A 13796-nucleotide genomic window follows, 5' to 3' on the forward strand; every position below is an offset into this window, starting at 1 on the left:
GGAATAACATAATCAGGTGTTTTACAAAAATGACATACAAATCCAGAAGTTCTGTCCTTTTCCACCTTACCTTCATCTTTTCTCTAAACATTCTCCACAGATGTAATTTCAGGCTTACTAATCTGTTCCAAATTAACTCTCTGAAAAGGCTAACTGTTCTGAAATTTGTTTTTGTGAATCAGGGCATATTCATCCGCTAACCTTGCCATTTTTTGCCACGTCCCCACATCTCTCTCATCCAGATATAATTTAATCTCATTTGGAACACACCTTTTAATTTCCTCAATTAATATCAATTCTCTCAATCTGTTAAAATCATTATTTATTCCTTTTGAGGTGCACCAACGGTCAAAGCATACAGATTTTCCTTGAGCAAAATCCATACAAGATTGGTTCCATGTTTTCACTAAACTCCTACATTTTTGTCTATATATTTCTGGAACCAACCCATAAGCTTTCAATACTGCTTGTTTAACAGTATCATAATTTGTCACTTGCTCTGTAGTCAAATTAGAGTTTGCAATTTGTGTTTTTCCCTTCAATACACTTTGGAGCATAAGAGACCATTTTTCTTTTGGCCATCTTGAGTTCTCAGCAATCTTTTTCAAAAACTGAAAATGTGTATCTATATCTCCCTCATCAAAAGGAGGAACTAGATTTACCTCTCTACTAACCAAAAACCTCTCCCCAGGAGTTACAGCTTCAATTCTATCTCCCTCCATCTCAATTTTGAACTTCTCTAATTGAAACCTTCTGTACCTTTCAATCTGTTCAGTCATATTTTCTTCATCTTTCATCATCCTCCCTCTGTTTTTCAGCTTCTTTTTTGATTTTCAGCTTCCTCTGTCTCATTTTGTCATTTCTGCAACTCAAAGTTCCCTTTCTTGCTTTCTTCCAACACCCCCCATTTCTCTCTTTCTTCTTCCACCTTCAATTTCTCCATTTCCAATTGCAATTCAACAGATCTATCCGCTGGAAGATGGGTTGTGAGTTCTTAATTCAGCCTGGCCTAAGCCCTTGTAGTCCACACAAGAGGAGGTGGCTGGCTGTATAATGTTTCATTTGAACTGAAAGAAAGAGGTTATCAACTGGAAACCCCTGATGGGGCAAGTTTCTTTGGAAAGACACTGAAGTGGCTGATCGGAAGGAATCAGTTGTGGATGTCTAACGAACAACAAATCTCTTGCTGAAAACTGACAAGAATCTTCCTGAGCATTAACCATTTACCTTTCAAGCCTGGTGAAAGTTATAAATGTTAAATTCGAAGCACAGCATAAGAATTGTCTGCACCAGTGAACTTGGAGGAGTGAGAAGTGAGACTGGACTGTGAATTAAATAACTTTTCAGAACTTACTCACACACGTGCGCTTAGATTTAAAAAGGGGTTAAGTTAGGTTAAATTAATAGTAATAAGTTAAAATTTGACCTGTTCTCATGTTTAAAGATAATTAAAAGCAACTTTTGTTTTAAGTGACCATTTGTCTTGGTGAATTTCTATTGCTGCTGGGTTTTGGAGTCCTCTGGGCTCATAACACTAAGGCTTTTATGATATGCTTAACACTGTTTACAGTATATACAATATGGTTCTAGAAGTGGTGCCAATATTGTGGACTCTCGAGCAGAAATACAGATAATATTAAATCATGCATAAAAATGACAAGAGCTCTTTGACACTTTGGGTATTTTGTGCTCTTATGACAGTATCAACTTTCTCTTCAATATTTGTTATCAAACCTGGATCAATTATTTTTTTTTCATACTATCAATGCAGACTACTACACATTCCCTTAAATATCTGGAGGTTTTCTTCCTCTTCCTATTTAGCATGCCTTCAAATATTGAATCTTGAGAATGAAGTATCTTCAATTTGAAATACTCATCCACTAGTCCAGAAACAAATTTATCTCTTAATAAACAATTCAGATACTCACCAAGCATGACATGGCATGACTGATGATTCAGAGCCTCTGTATAGTCATTGTGTCTTCTCACCTCTGATTGAAACTTCCTAAAATGTCTGATGCTGCTGGGTTGGAATGATTCTGTATTCCTCCTTAATGGAACATCAATTACACCTTGGGGCTCAAATATGTTTGACCATATTGTACTGATATCTGGCCCTATTTCTACTACCAAGATCATTTTTTCTGTGCTCCCATATGACCTCATTCTGAATGTCTTTGCCACCTCCTCTTTTCAATAATGTCATTCATCTGAAAAATCATACCTATTCTTTTCAGCACAAATTTAAGGGCCCCTGTGCCTTACATTTTGACACAACCAATCTGTGACTGGCCTGCTTTTGTCTACAACTTCAATCATTGCTAGGCTGAACATCCTAGTCATTATTCTGCACTGTTATCTCATTTTCGAATCATGCAGTCTGCATATCAGGTTTTCAGTAATTAATTATGAGATTTGCAGGCTCACCCTACTCTGCAGTCATGTAGTCACACCAAGTCCTCTACAACTTTTTTCAATCTTTCAGAGGCTGTGATTCTTTGCATCACCAGTGTACTCACGCATGTTGATCAAGTTCTTAATAACTAACTTTGTAGATTGTATATTAAGCAAGATATGTTGGTTTATTTTAGGATTCTTCATTCTGCTTCTCTGGAATTGTTTACAAAACAATGCAAACCAGAGAGCAGTTAGTCCCCTGGCATAATCTTGAAAAAGATAATTGCCTTAAAGTAACAATTACTGCAAGCATCCGCTTAGAACAGAGATGCGCAGGAATTTATTCAGCCAGAGGGTGGTGAATCTGTGGAATTGTTGCCACAGGATTTTAATATTTAAGGAAAATCGGATAGGTATGGACAAGAGAGGAGTGGAAGGTTATGGGCTGGCTACGGGTTAATGAGACTAGGTGGGAGAAGGTGTTCGGCATAGACTAGAAGGGCTGAATTGGCCTGTTTCTGTTCTGTAATTGTTATATGTTATGATTATATTCTATATGACCCTCCCATTGAAATCCCTCACAACATATGTACATAGACAAAAAGCACCTGTAAGGGAAGTCAAGTTAATTAGCATGAAATGTCACTGTTGCCTCAGAAACTGACTGCCTTCCTTCAGTCATTCTTTCCATTTCTAAGGATAGAGTTCCATTCAACGAGCAACTCATGCACACACCAGCAAGACTCCTCACCAAAGTGAAACCTTCACCAATCCACTGCAGTTTCTGTTCGGACCCTTTATTAGCTATGCAAGATGAGACCTGGAGTAATGAGAGCATTTAATGGTCCAGAATGCACTGATTCAATGCAGGACACCTATCTTCTATCAGCAGCAAACAGTGACCTGGTGCTTAACTGTTGCCTTGAGCTCGTAGGCCATATTCAAGCTGAAACTAGTGTCTCTGTGCACGATGTCGGATTTGGTTCGACGTCATGGTATAATCAAAAGTACTGTGAAATTTTTGTTAAGAATATAGGAATGAGTGCTCATTTTAAGAACTTCTAATGCCTCTTTTAATGATTGATGAAATAAAATAACCAGTCAATATTTTCTTTGAAAAAGTGTAACTTCAACATTGGAAGAAAACATTGCATTTGTAAACAGCAATTGACCTAGAATTTTATCACTTAGGTTTCTGTACCTGTTATTGATAAATAACAAGAAATCCAATCACCTGATTCATTGAGAGCAATTTTAACCCTTAAAACAGTGCATTAGAGTCGGATGAAAAGTGAAATTTTTAAAATATCAATCCTAACCTCAACCTGCGTACTTCTCATTTTAATGGCAATGGGTTGAGAGATGAGCAACTAACCCACTGCCATGATGTAGAGGCTGCGGCTGCATGGTTCAAAGTAAATCTCTTTTCCGCATTTAAGCAAACCATCCACATCCCTGGGCTTTTTGAAACTTTTATCCTAAGGAAAGGAAGGCAAGATCAAGAAATGTTTTGTAATGTGTAGGGCACAGTAATCCAATTAATGTTTTCTCTCTGAGTGTCTGCCAGTACAAAACCTTACTGTGTATGAAATATACTGGTCCCCTCATTATAGGTTAACCAGAGGAAAGCTGATTGCATATTGTGAAATAGGTGTCAGTGTATGGATGGGGCTTTAAGGGTTGGGACACCAGGCGTAGTCAGGATCACAGTTAGATTGCATGGCAATTGTGGGTTGCAATTGAAGGGTTGTGAGGCTTTGATAAATATAATTGAAAATAATGTGAGAGAAGTTTGCCTGAAGATGGAAAATTTAATATTCATTCCAGAATGTTGCAAAGCACCTTGATGAAAGATAAGATATCATTCTTCTCATTTATATTGGGCTTCTGTATAGTAGTTGAGTATGTCACAGATAGATAGATTAGAATGGGAGTGGGATTGAGAATGAAACTGGCATGGAGCAGGTGTTTCAGATCACCTCCAGATTGTAGAGTGAGTGGAGGTACTCCTGCAAGCAGCTTCTCAATCTGCATTTTGTTTCTCCAATGCAAAAGAGACCATGTTGTGGACTCTAAATGCAGTAGGCTACTTTGGAAGAGGTGCAAGTGAATCACTGCTTCACCTTGAACGATGATTGAGTTCCTGGATGGTACAAAGTAAAGAGGTGAATGGACAAGGGTTGCATCTCCTCTGGTTGCATGGGAAGATGGGAAAAAAAGCGATGGGGTAGAGAAAGAAGAACAGGCCAGAAACTCACAAAGTAAGTGAAATGAAGCATTGGGGAGGAGAGATGTAGATGTAACTCGAGGTGGGATGATGTAGGAGCTGATTCATTGAATGCTAAGGCTGATGGAATGGAACTGAGTACTATGGGAACTATACTATAGGGAAGAGAGGGAAATAGGAGAAATGCAGTTGAGAGTTCAATCCAGCATGGCTCAATCCATCATACCTCATTTCAGGAATAACGAGGACATGTTGGAAGTCTTCACCAATGAAATAAATGCAATGGAAAAACCAACAGAATTTCTTGTCATGAACAAGTCAGGAAATGTGTTGCTTTGCAGCAGCGTCACAGTGTAAACATCCATATAAACCACCTTACAACAAATAAATAAAACTAGTGCATGAAAAATCAAAGTAAGGCCATGTTTTTTTGGTTCATTGACTATTCAGGAATCTGATGGCAGCTGGGAAGAAGCTGTCTTTGTGTGACTGAGTGCTCGTCTTCAGGCTCCTGTACCTTTCTCCTGATGGTAGCAGAGGTAAGAGAGCTTGGCCTGGGTTGTGGGGGTCCTTGAGGATAGAGGCTGTATTTTTAAGACACTGCCTGTTGTAGAACTAGGAACACAAAGTTGCATCCTTAGAAGAGGGAGGGTGAAAGGTGAAATTGTCCACATAGCTGTGGGAATGTATAAAAGATTGCTTGTAAAAGATGTTAGCAGTTTGTCCATTTTCTGAGGTAGAGAAAATGGAAGAAATTCTTCCAGTTTTTCTGTTTTTTTTCAGGTTCCAGCATTAACTCTTATTTGTTTTCTATCTTTTTACTTGTAGTGGATCCATACAAACTTGCTTTCCACAACTGGATTGCAGGACTGGGACCTGAGAGATCTGTTCACAAAGGTTTCTTGTAATTTATGATAAGGAAAACCTTGTATTGGCTTATGCTGTCCACAGAGTTCACTCATGTGAATGAGAGTCATGGAAATAATTCTCAAATGGATATGGAGAGCTTTTATGTATTCATATGAAGGAGAAAGAGAACAACAAGGAAGTTATTGTGGTGAAATGCATTTGCATAGATGTATGGACTGGCTAGTCCGAACCTCCCTGACCTTCCCTAACTCCTCCCTTGGCTCCTCCCTGGATTTCCCAATAAAGGCTGGTGTGCCTGGACTTGCCCCCTCTTGCTCCTGTTCCTGGAACCTGGCCAAGTAGTGTATCAGTAATGCTCAGGTTTTTGGTAATTAAAGCCATTTATTCACTCCATCATGTCGATATGATTATTGTGTGCTCCACAGTTTTGATCAATGCAATGTCTTCTGTTATGTTGACCCTTTTTTTAGTTTGCTTAGAAATTCACTCATACAGTGGATATAAATATGATCTATTTAAGTTAAAGTACCTACACCTATTAAATATGTCAAGGTTTTAAATGGTGTTCGAAATGGTTCGTGGCTGTTATGCTTCCATGTATTTGTCAAAAATACAATGACTTACAACCAAACAAGTAATCACTTCAACTTTTGTATTAGCAAAAGTAAATACTCTAATCAAATAATTGATTCATGTCTGCAAGATCCTTAATAACAAAAATGAAATAAATTCTAAAAATTAATATTTAAAAGATTTCAAGAGCTTAAAATATAGATAATATGATTAACCATGCGGTATATAGAGTGTTAAAGATTATTTCCTGATTTGTATTGCTTTAGCCGATCTTAAACTGAGATTTCTAAGACAATATGCACTGTTAATTTAATAGAGCTAGGTTGCTCTTCCTTGGAGTTTAAATTCCTGTCTGGCATTGATCTGGCATCTCAGACAACTGAATATTCCTCTGCTACTAAACCAACTCCAAGTTCTGTACCTAGTTCCTGGCCTATATAATGCTGGTCAAAGCATGCAAAAGGCAAAACTCCCAATCCACTCAGTGAATAGGGCACTTTTGGCTAATTAACTAAATTCTCTTAATTATTTCTATAACAGCAACAATTTGCACTTACTGCTCTAACGTGCATTATAGACAGAAATATTTTGCAGATGGAGAGGGAAGGCAGGAGAGTGTTAGGGAGGTTTGTGTATGTTTAAATAGGCTACCTTAATGATTGTTCAGATGTGTGGTAACTAATTCATCTCAGGGTCAAAAGTGACACTGAGTTTAATCTTTAGTTGGAACAACTGACTGGTTATCCTGTATCAATGATGAACACACAGTCTAATCTGCTGTTTGAATGTCTGGGAATATGTTACAAATAATACAAGGAAAGATAATATTGGGCTCATCCTGCCAGCGTCAAAAAGTAACAACAGTCATTCAATAATTTTTTTATGTCCATGGGTGTACCAGTCATGGATGTGCTCTCACATGGCATAATTAAGTGGGTTATCCTGACCGGACCAAGGCACAGAGCTGAGCAGGTGATGTGTAGCCTCATCCTAATCGATTGAGCGCAATACCAAGTAGGTTATTGAAGTGCAAGATGACCTGCCCTGTCACAGAAACCTGTGATCAGGTTAAGTTGGAGTCAAATTGGGTCACCAAGCTCTAATACTATCTATAATGTTTTACAAATGTTCTTGCTTTTAGGCAAATAGCATGGCAGAGCATTACTGTTCTTAGGAAAAGTAAATACTCTAATCAAATAATTGATTCATGACTGCAAGATGCTTAATTGAAATCAGTCATACTTTGTTCTGTGCCTGTTGACTTTGTTAACATGTCAACATAGTACCCAAAACTATATGAATATGTCAAGGTTTTAAATGGGTACAAAATGTTTAGAAATAGTTCATGGACATGATGCTTCCATTTATTTGTAAAAATACAATGACTTACAAGCAAACATATAATCACTTCTCCTCATATTCTATAATTTAAAAATTAAATAATTTCAAAAAAATACCATTTACAGTTCTTCAAGAGCTTAAAGTATCAAATAACATGATTACCAGTGTGATTTAAAAGATGTTAGATCGTTTACTGATATGTCTTGCTAGCTGATCTCAACTTGACCTGTGAGTAATTATGTAGATTGACTGGGAATTGTGATCTTAGAATGTTACGACTTCAATAAAATTAGGACCGTTATGTTCTGTGGCAATAGAAATAATTCTGTCAGTATCACATCATACATTGGGGTTATACCTGATATTTTTGTGCTACTCTGCTTCAATGATCCCATAAAAGACCTACAAAAACTATTTGATTTCAAACAGTAACTTGTGAACCAGTTTAGCCTGAAGTTTCCTCAATAGCAAGGCAATGGGATTGCTCACATTTTTCAAGTAAAAAAAGTCTTAAAACATGATACAATAAAACCCTGCTCAATATTTTCAACTTATCTTGTACCGTATCCACAGCTCGCAAACATTTATTAACATCCATTTTAACTGCAGAAACTTCTTCATATATATTGTTCATTTTCCCTTTCAACTCAGCAAATTGGCCCTTAACTTCTGAAACACCTTGACTCACTTGAACAGCCATATTATCCTTTCTCATAATAAAATCTTCTGGTAAAGGATTAATAGGTTCAACTCCAACAGCAGAAGTTTTAAAAGTCTGTAAAGGAATAGGTTTAAACTTGTGTGGCTTACCTTCCATGATTCTTTCTGCTTCCTCCTCTTCTTCTAGCATTGCAGGGTTTTTTTCTTCTTCCTCTGTCATTACTACTTTGGCCTGGGTGGCCTGGCTGTGGGTTTGGACTTCCCCCCCACCCCCCACTGGGCAACATTGTCAGCCTGGCAGAGGCCGATCCTGCCCACAGCCCGGACTCGGTCAGGAGTGGTGCGCATACGCGAGTCTTCGCACATGCCCAGTTCCACCAAGGCTCAGAGGTGAATGTCCCCCGACACTATGCTAGTCATAGCAGCACTGCCAGCCATGCACAACATGCACAAGCATTTGCAATCTCGGTTGGGGGCTCGTTCTCACACTTGCTTGTCTCATTGGGCGTGGGTTGTGTCTCACCCTCACACCCCCCCCACTCCATAGAAGGACTCCTCGCACCGGCGCCAACTTGCATCCCTGAATGCAAAGAAGACGCCGGTGTAACACTCAGGTTGATCTGCAGGATCTTCTGCTGTTTCGGGGCTTCTCCAATTGACTCTCATGGATTTTTCTGGAAGGAAAGCCTCAATTCTTCCGCACTTTCTGCACGTTTAAAAGTTAGTTTCTTCACTAGTTGACTTTTGTTTGCTGTAAACAATGTCTAAGTCACTTCTGAAAAAGTTTTAAAAGTGCTGAATGTCTTTATAATTCAGGCATTAGTTATTTAGCTGGGGAACATCTTCTTCCTACACCATCTTGCCACCCCCCCCCCCCCCCCCCCCACGCCACTGCAGAATAAATTCAATCCAGCCAATTACTGCAAAATGATTGATTGGAGAACATTAGTGCTCTAGTTAGGCTCATACTTAGCCAAAAAAAAAGATAATAATGATTGTTGGAAGCTAATCATCTCACACCAGACAACAATAGGATTTCCTCAGGGCAATGTTCTTTGGCCAACAATCTTCAGCTGTTTTATCAATGATTGTTCTTTCATCATAAATTCAAAATAAGGATGTTCATAAATTATTACAATATTCATTTCCATTTGCAACTCTTAAGAAAATGAACTAACATGAACGAAGACATAATATTCAAACAGCTACCGTTCTAATTATTCAGTCCCACCACCACAGTATTTTAAATGCAATGTTTATCAATGCACAACAGTTATTCACTCTGACTGCTCTGCTCAGAACTTCCAAACCCATGACCTCTACATCAAATCAGACAATAAAAATACCACTACCTGCATATTCCACCACCATTTTAACTTTGCACATCATCTGAAGTTCACACACCCTCGTAATTTCAAAATATAGAGCCACTGGATCTAAATTCTAGAACTTCATCCCCAACAGGATTTGGAGTACCTAAATCAGTCATTTTTTAAGATAGCTCACCACATCTTAACATGCAAGCTCAGAATGTACAGGAAATTGTGGCCCAGTTGGTGACACCAACAACTAAAATGAAGAAATAATAACAACATTTGCTAGCTTAATAAAGAATAACAATGAATGTCTTGAAACAATGATTTGCAATAACAGATTTCAGATTTATTGTCGGAGTATATACATGACAACACACAACCCTGCAATTTTTTTTCCTGCGGGCACGCAAACATTACGACTAATTGGTAGTGCAAAAGGAAACTGTACAGATCGTAAACATATAAGCAAAAAACTATAAACAAATAACAAATGTAAACAAACTAATTGTGTAATACAGAGAGAATAAAAAAAGAAAATCAATAAAGTGCACAAGTAAGAGTCCTTAAATTAATCTCTGATTGAGTTTGTCATTGAGGAGTCTGATGATGGAAGGGTAGCAGCTGTTCCTGAAACTCGTGATGCGAGTTTTGTGGCACCTATACCACTTTTCTGATGACAATAGTGAGAACAGAGTGTGTGTTGGGTGGTGTGGGTCTTTGATGATTGCTGCTTCTCTCCAACAGCAGTATTCCCTGCAGAAGTACTCAATAGTAAGGAGGGTTTTGTCTGTGATATCCTGGGCTGTGTCCACTACCTTTTGGAGGGCTTTACACTCAGGAGTATTGGTGTTCCCATACTAGATCATGATGCAGTCAGTCAGCACACTTTCCACCACACCTCTGTAGAAAATTGCCAGGGTTTCTGATGTCATACCAAACCCCTGCAAACTTCTGAGAAAGTTATTCACGATGCCATTGGTGTGTTGGTTCTAGTAAAGATCCTCCAAGATAGTGACTCCCAAAAACTTAAATCTGCTCACCCTCTCCACGTCTGATCCCCCAACCTTCAGTGGATTGTATACCTCTTGCTTTCCTTTCCTGGTCAACAATCAGCTCCTTAGTTTTTGCGACATTAAGTGCAAATTTGTTGTTGGTGCACCATTCAGCCAAGTTTTCAATCTCCATTTTCAATGCTGACTCATCCCCTCCCTTTACACAACCCATTACCGTAGTATTGTTGGCAAATTTGTAGATAGTGTTATTGTCGTACTGAGCCACACAGTCATAGATGTAAAGTGAGTAGAGAGCAGGGGTCTAAGAACACAGCCCTGATGTGCCCCGGTAATGATGGAGATTGAGGAGGAGATGTTCTTACTAATCTTCACTGATTGTGGTCTGGAGGTGAAGCAATCCAGGATCCAATTACACATTGGCGTGTTAACTCCCATGTCAATAGCCTATAAATAAAATGCAGATAATATTTCCTGTCAGAGATGAGGAACTGTGGGAATTCAAACCTGCTGAAAACAGGCTCATTATGACCAATAGAAAACCATATAAAATTGAATTAAACTTTATAATCTATTCATCTATTCCAAAATAGGAATAATAATAAAATACAAAAGTCAATAAAACACTGGATCAAAGACAAGGAGAAAAGCCACCAAATTAGGTTAAATATATCTGCAGATCACCATGAAAAAGTTAATGACCAGTAAGTGGTCTTTCAAAATCCTAAGCTAAGTAAAAGTGTAACATAATGCTAGATTTTTTTCAAGAAACATTCCTGGATAATGGTGTTTGAAAATTATTCAGATGTTCCAATTGTGTTGGAGGAGGGGCTAGGACACTAGCTTTAATTCTAAATCTGATGCTTAACTCTGAGAAACATTTACAATAGCAACAGAACCTACAAGTTAAAATATTTTGCCCAATTGGTAAAAATATCAAGCCTTGTTTTTCTGTGAATGAGCAGTGGTGGAAATCTGGGTCAGAAAGACCCTTTATCCAGACTAAAGTTTAAAAAAAATGATACAACAAATATAAAGGGGGATAGAAGTGGGAAGGAACCTCGTGTAATAGAGTATAGGACAGAAACAGCAGGAGGTAGAGAGACAGGTAAAGGATATTGGGGATCTGGTTCAGAAGAAGAGAGGTGTATAACAAGTAAAGGCAGCTTGGAGAAAATGAGGTACTTGAGGAGTATAAAAATGCAAGAAAAATCTCAATAAAGAAATCAGAAAGGCTAAAAAAGACACAAGGTTGCTTTGGCAGACAATGTGAAGGAAAATCCTAAGGTTTACTATAGGTATATTAAGAGCAAAGGGATAATAAGGGACAAAATTTGTCTCCTTGAAGATCATAGTGGTCAGCTTGAAATGGAGCCAAAAGAGATGAGCAAGATCTTAATATTTTTTCCTCAGTATTCATTCAGGAAATGGGCACAGAGTCGTGGAAAGTAAGGAAAACAAGCCGTGAGGTCATGGAACCTACACAGATTAAAGAGGAGGCGAATAAGGGTGAATAAATCCCCAGGGTCTGACAAAATATTCCCTTGGACTTTGTATGAGGCTAATGAAGAAATTGCAGGAACTCTGAGAGAAATATTTAAAATGTTCGTAGCCACAGGTGTGGTGCCAGATGATTGGAGGGTAGCTTGCATTGTTCCATTGTTTAAAAAAAAGGTCCAAAAGTAACCATGGAAATAATAGGCCATTGAGCCAATGTCAATAGTCAGTAAATGATTGGAAGGTGTTCTAAGAGATCGGATAGAAAATTATTTGGATAGCCAGGAAATATCAGGGATAGTTAACATGACTTTGTGCGTGGTAGGTCGTGTTTAACCAATCTTTTTAAAAAAAAAAAATTATTTAAAGATTTTACAAAACATAACAAAAATAACCACAACCTACAACAAAAAAACATTACCCCCCTTCCCCCTCCCCCTCCCCCCTCTACTAACCCATCTCATCACAACGCCCCCCTCCCCCATCCCTTGGAGCCTTAAAAAAAAATTTCGGGCATTTAAAATTAACTGTTCGACATGCCAACTCTGTACATATTGTTTACTTAAGATCAATAGCCATATGTTCCAAATACAAACTCAACATTTTAACAAAAAAGGAATAATTATTTTACCAATTTTTAAGTTATTTTTTTACAAATATAAACACGATTGTAATTCATTATGACATCTTTGTATATTCAGTTCTACCTCATTTTTCCATATAATAGCTATACATTTGCTTGCTACTGCTAACCCTAATCACATAAAACCCAGTTGTGGTTTGTCCACTTGCAACTCCTCAATTAATGCATTTGCATAACCTAATAAACACATCATTGGATCCTGTCGCAAATCATTTTTGAATAAATCTCTCAAAAAGTTTATGACTTTTTCCCAAAAAGGCATAACTTTCCTACATGTCCAAACAGAATACATAAAAGTACCTATCTGTTCCCCACATCTAAAACACAAATCTGATGAACTAAATCCATATTTCTTCAACTTTTCAGGAGCTAAATACAATTGGTGAATAAAATTATAATTGACCATATTGTATCTCACGTTAAGTAATTTTGTAACACTATCAATACACATATTTGACCATTTTTCCCAAGACAATTTAAATCTTTCTCTCATTTCTCTTTTGTTTTATACACATCAACTTTATCCATTTTTTTCTTGCAACAACCTATACATATCTAAAATAAACCCTTTCGTTCCTTTATCTACAATTAAAATCCCAAATTTAGTTTGACCTGGTAAAACTAAGTCCCTACCAAAATGTGTTTGTAAAAAAATCTAAAACTTGATAATAGGCCAAAAACAATTTGATGAAATACAAAACCTCTCTTGTAATCTATTAAATGTAGATAATCTACCTGCCTCAAAACAATCTTGTATAATACTTATTCCTTTCATCTCCCAATTTTTCAAATAAGGATTATTTAAAGAAAAAATAATGAATTTATTCTGATACAATGGTGATTTTACTGAAATTTTCCCTTTAGATCCTATAAGTTGGTCATATAATATCCATTATATGTCGTAATACAGGTAATTTATATTTTTGTAATAATTAACAATAAATAAAATGACTTGTTTCATTTTCAGAAATTTAATCCAATTCAACCTTTGCTCATATAGGTGGTTGTTCAGTATCAAATAACCTATTAATAAATTTAAATTGTGCCGCCTCATAATAATTTTGAAAATGTAGTAATTGAAGTCCACCCCATTCATACTGCCATGTTAATTTCTGCATAACAACTCTTGAGAGTTTACCTTTCCACAAAAATAATTGAATTACTTTATATAATTCCTGAAAATAATCTTTGATATCGCACTTGGAATAGACTGAAAAAGGTATTGTATACGAGGATATATATTCATTTTTATACAATTA

The 13796-nt window shown here is 37.2% G+C and overlaps 1 long non-coding RNA gene across 4 annotated transcripts in view; it reads left to right on the top strand.

Moving 5' to 3' along the window:
* The window catches only part of LOC138736619 (uncharacterized), a 54706-nt gene that overhangs the window by 10737 nt on the left and 30173 nt on the right, over window positions 1-13796 (top strand). For 3 of the 4 annotated variants that reach the window (XR_011340446.1, XR_011340447.1, XR_011340448.1), the window contains exons 2-3: window positions 5078-5166; window positions 5456-5864. This is a non-coding gene — a long non-coding RNA (uncharacterized lncRNA). The remainder of the gene's footprint in view (window positions 1-5077; window positions 5167-5455; window positions 5865-13796) is intronic. The other variant, XR_011340449.1, reaches the window with a different exon arrangement.

Source organism: Narcine bancroftii, chromosome 6, assembly GCF_036971445.1.
Source record: "Narcine bancroftii isolate sNarBan1 chromosome 6, sNarBan1.hap1, whole genome shotgun sequence".
In the NCBI taxonomy this organism is placed as follows: Eukaryota; Metazoa; Chordata; class Chondrichthyes; order Torpediniformes; family Narcinidae; genus Narcine; species Narcine bancroftii.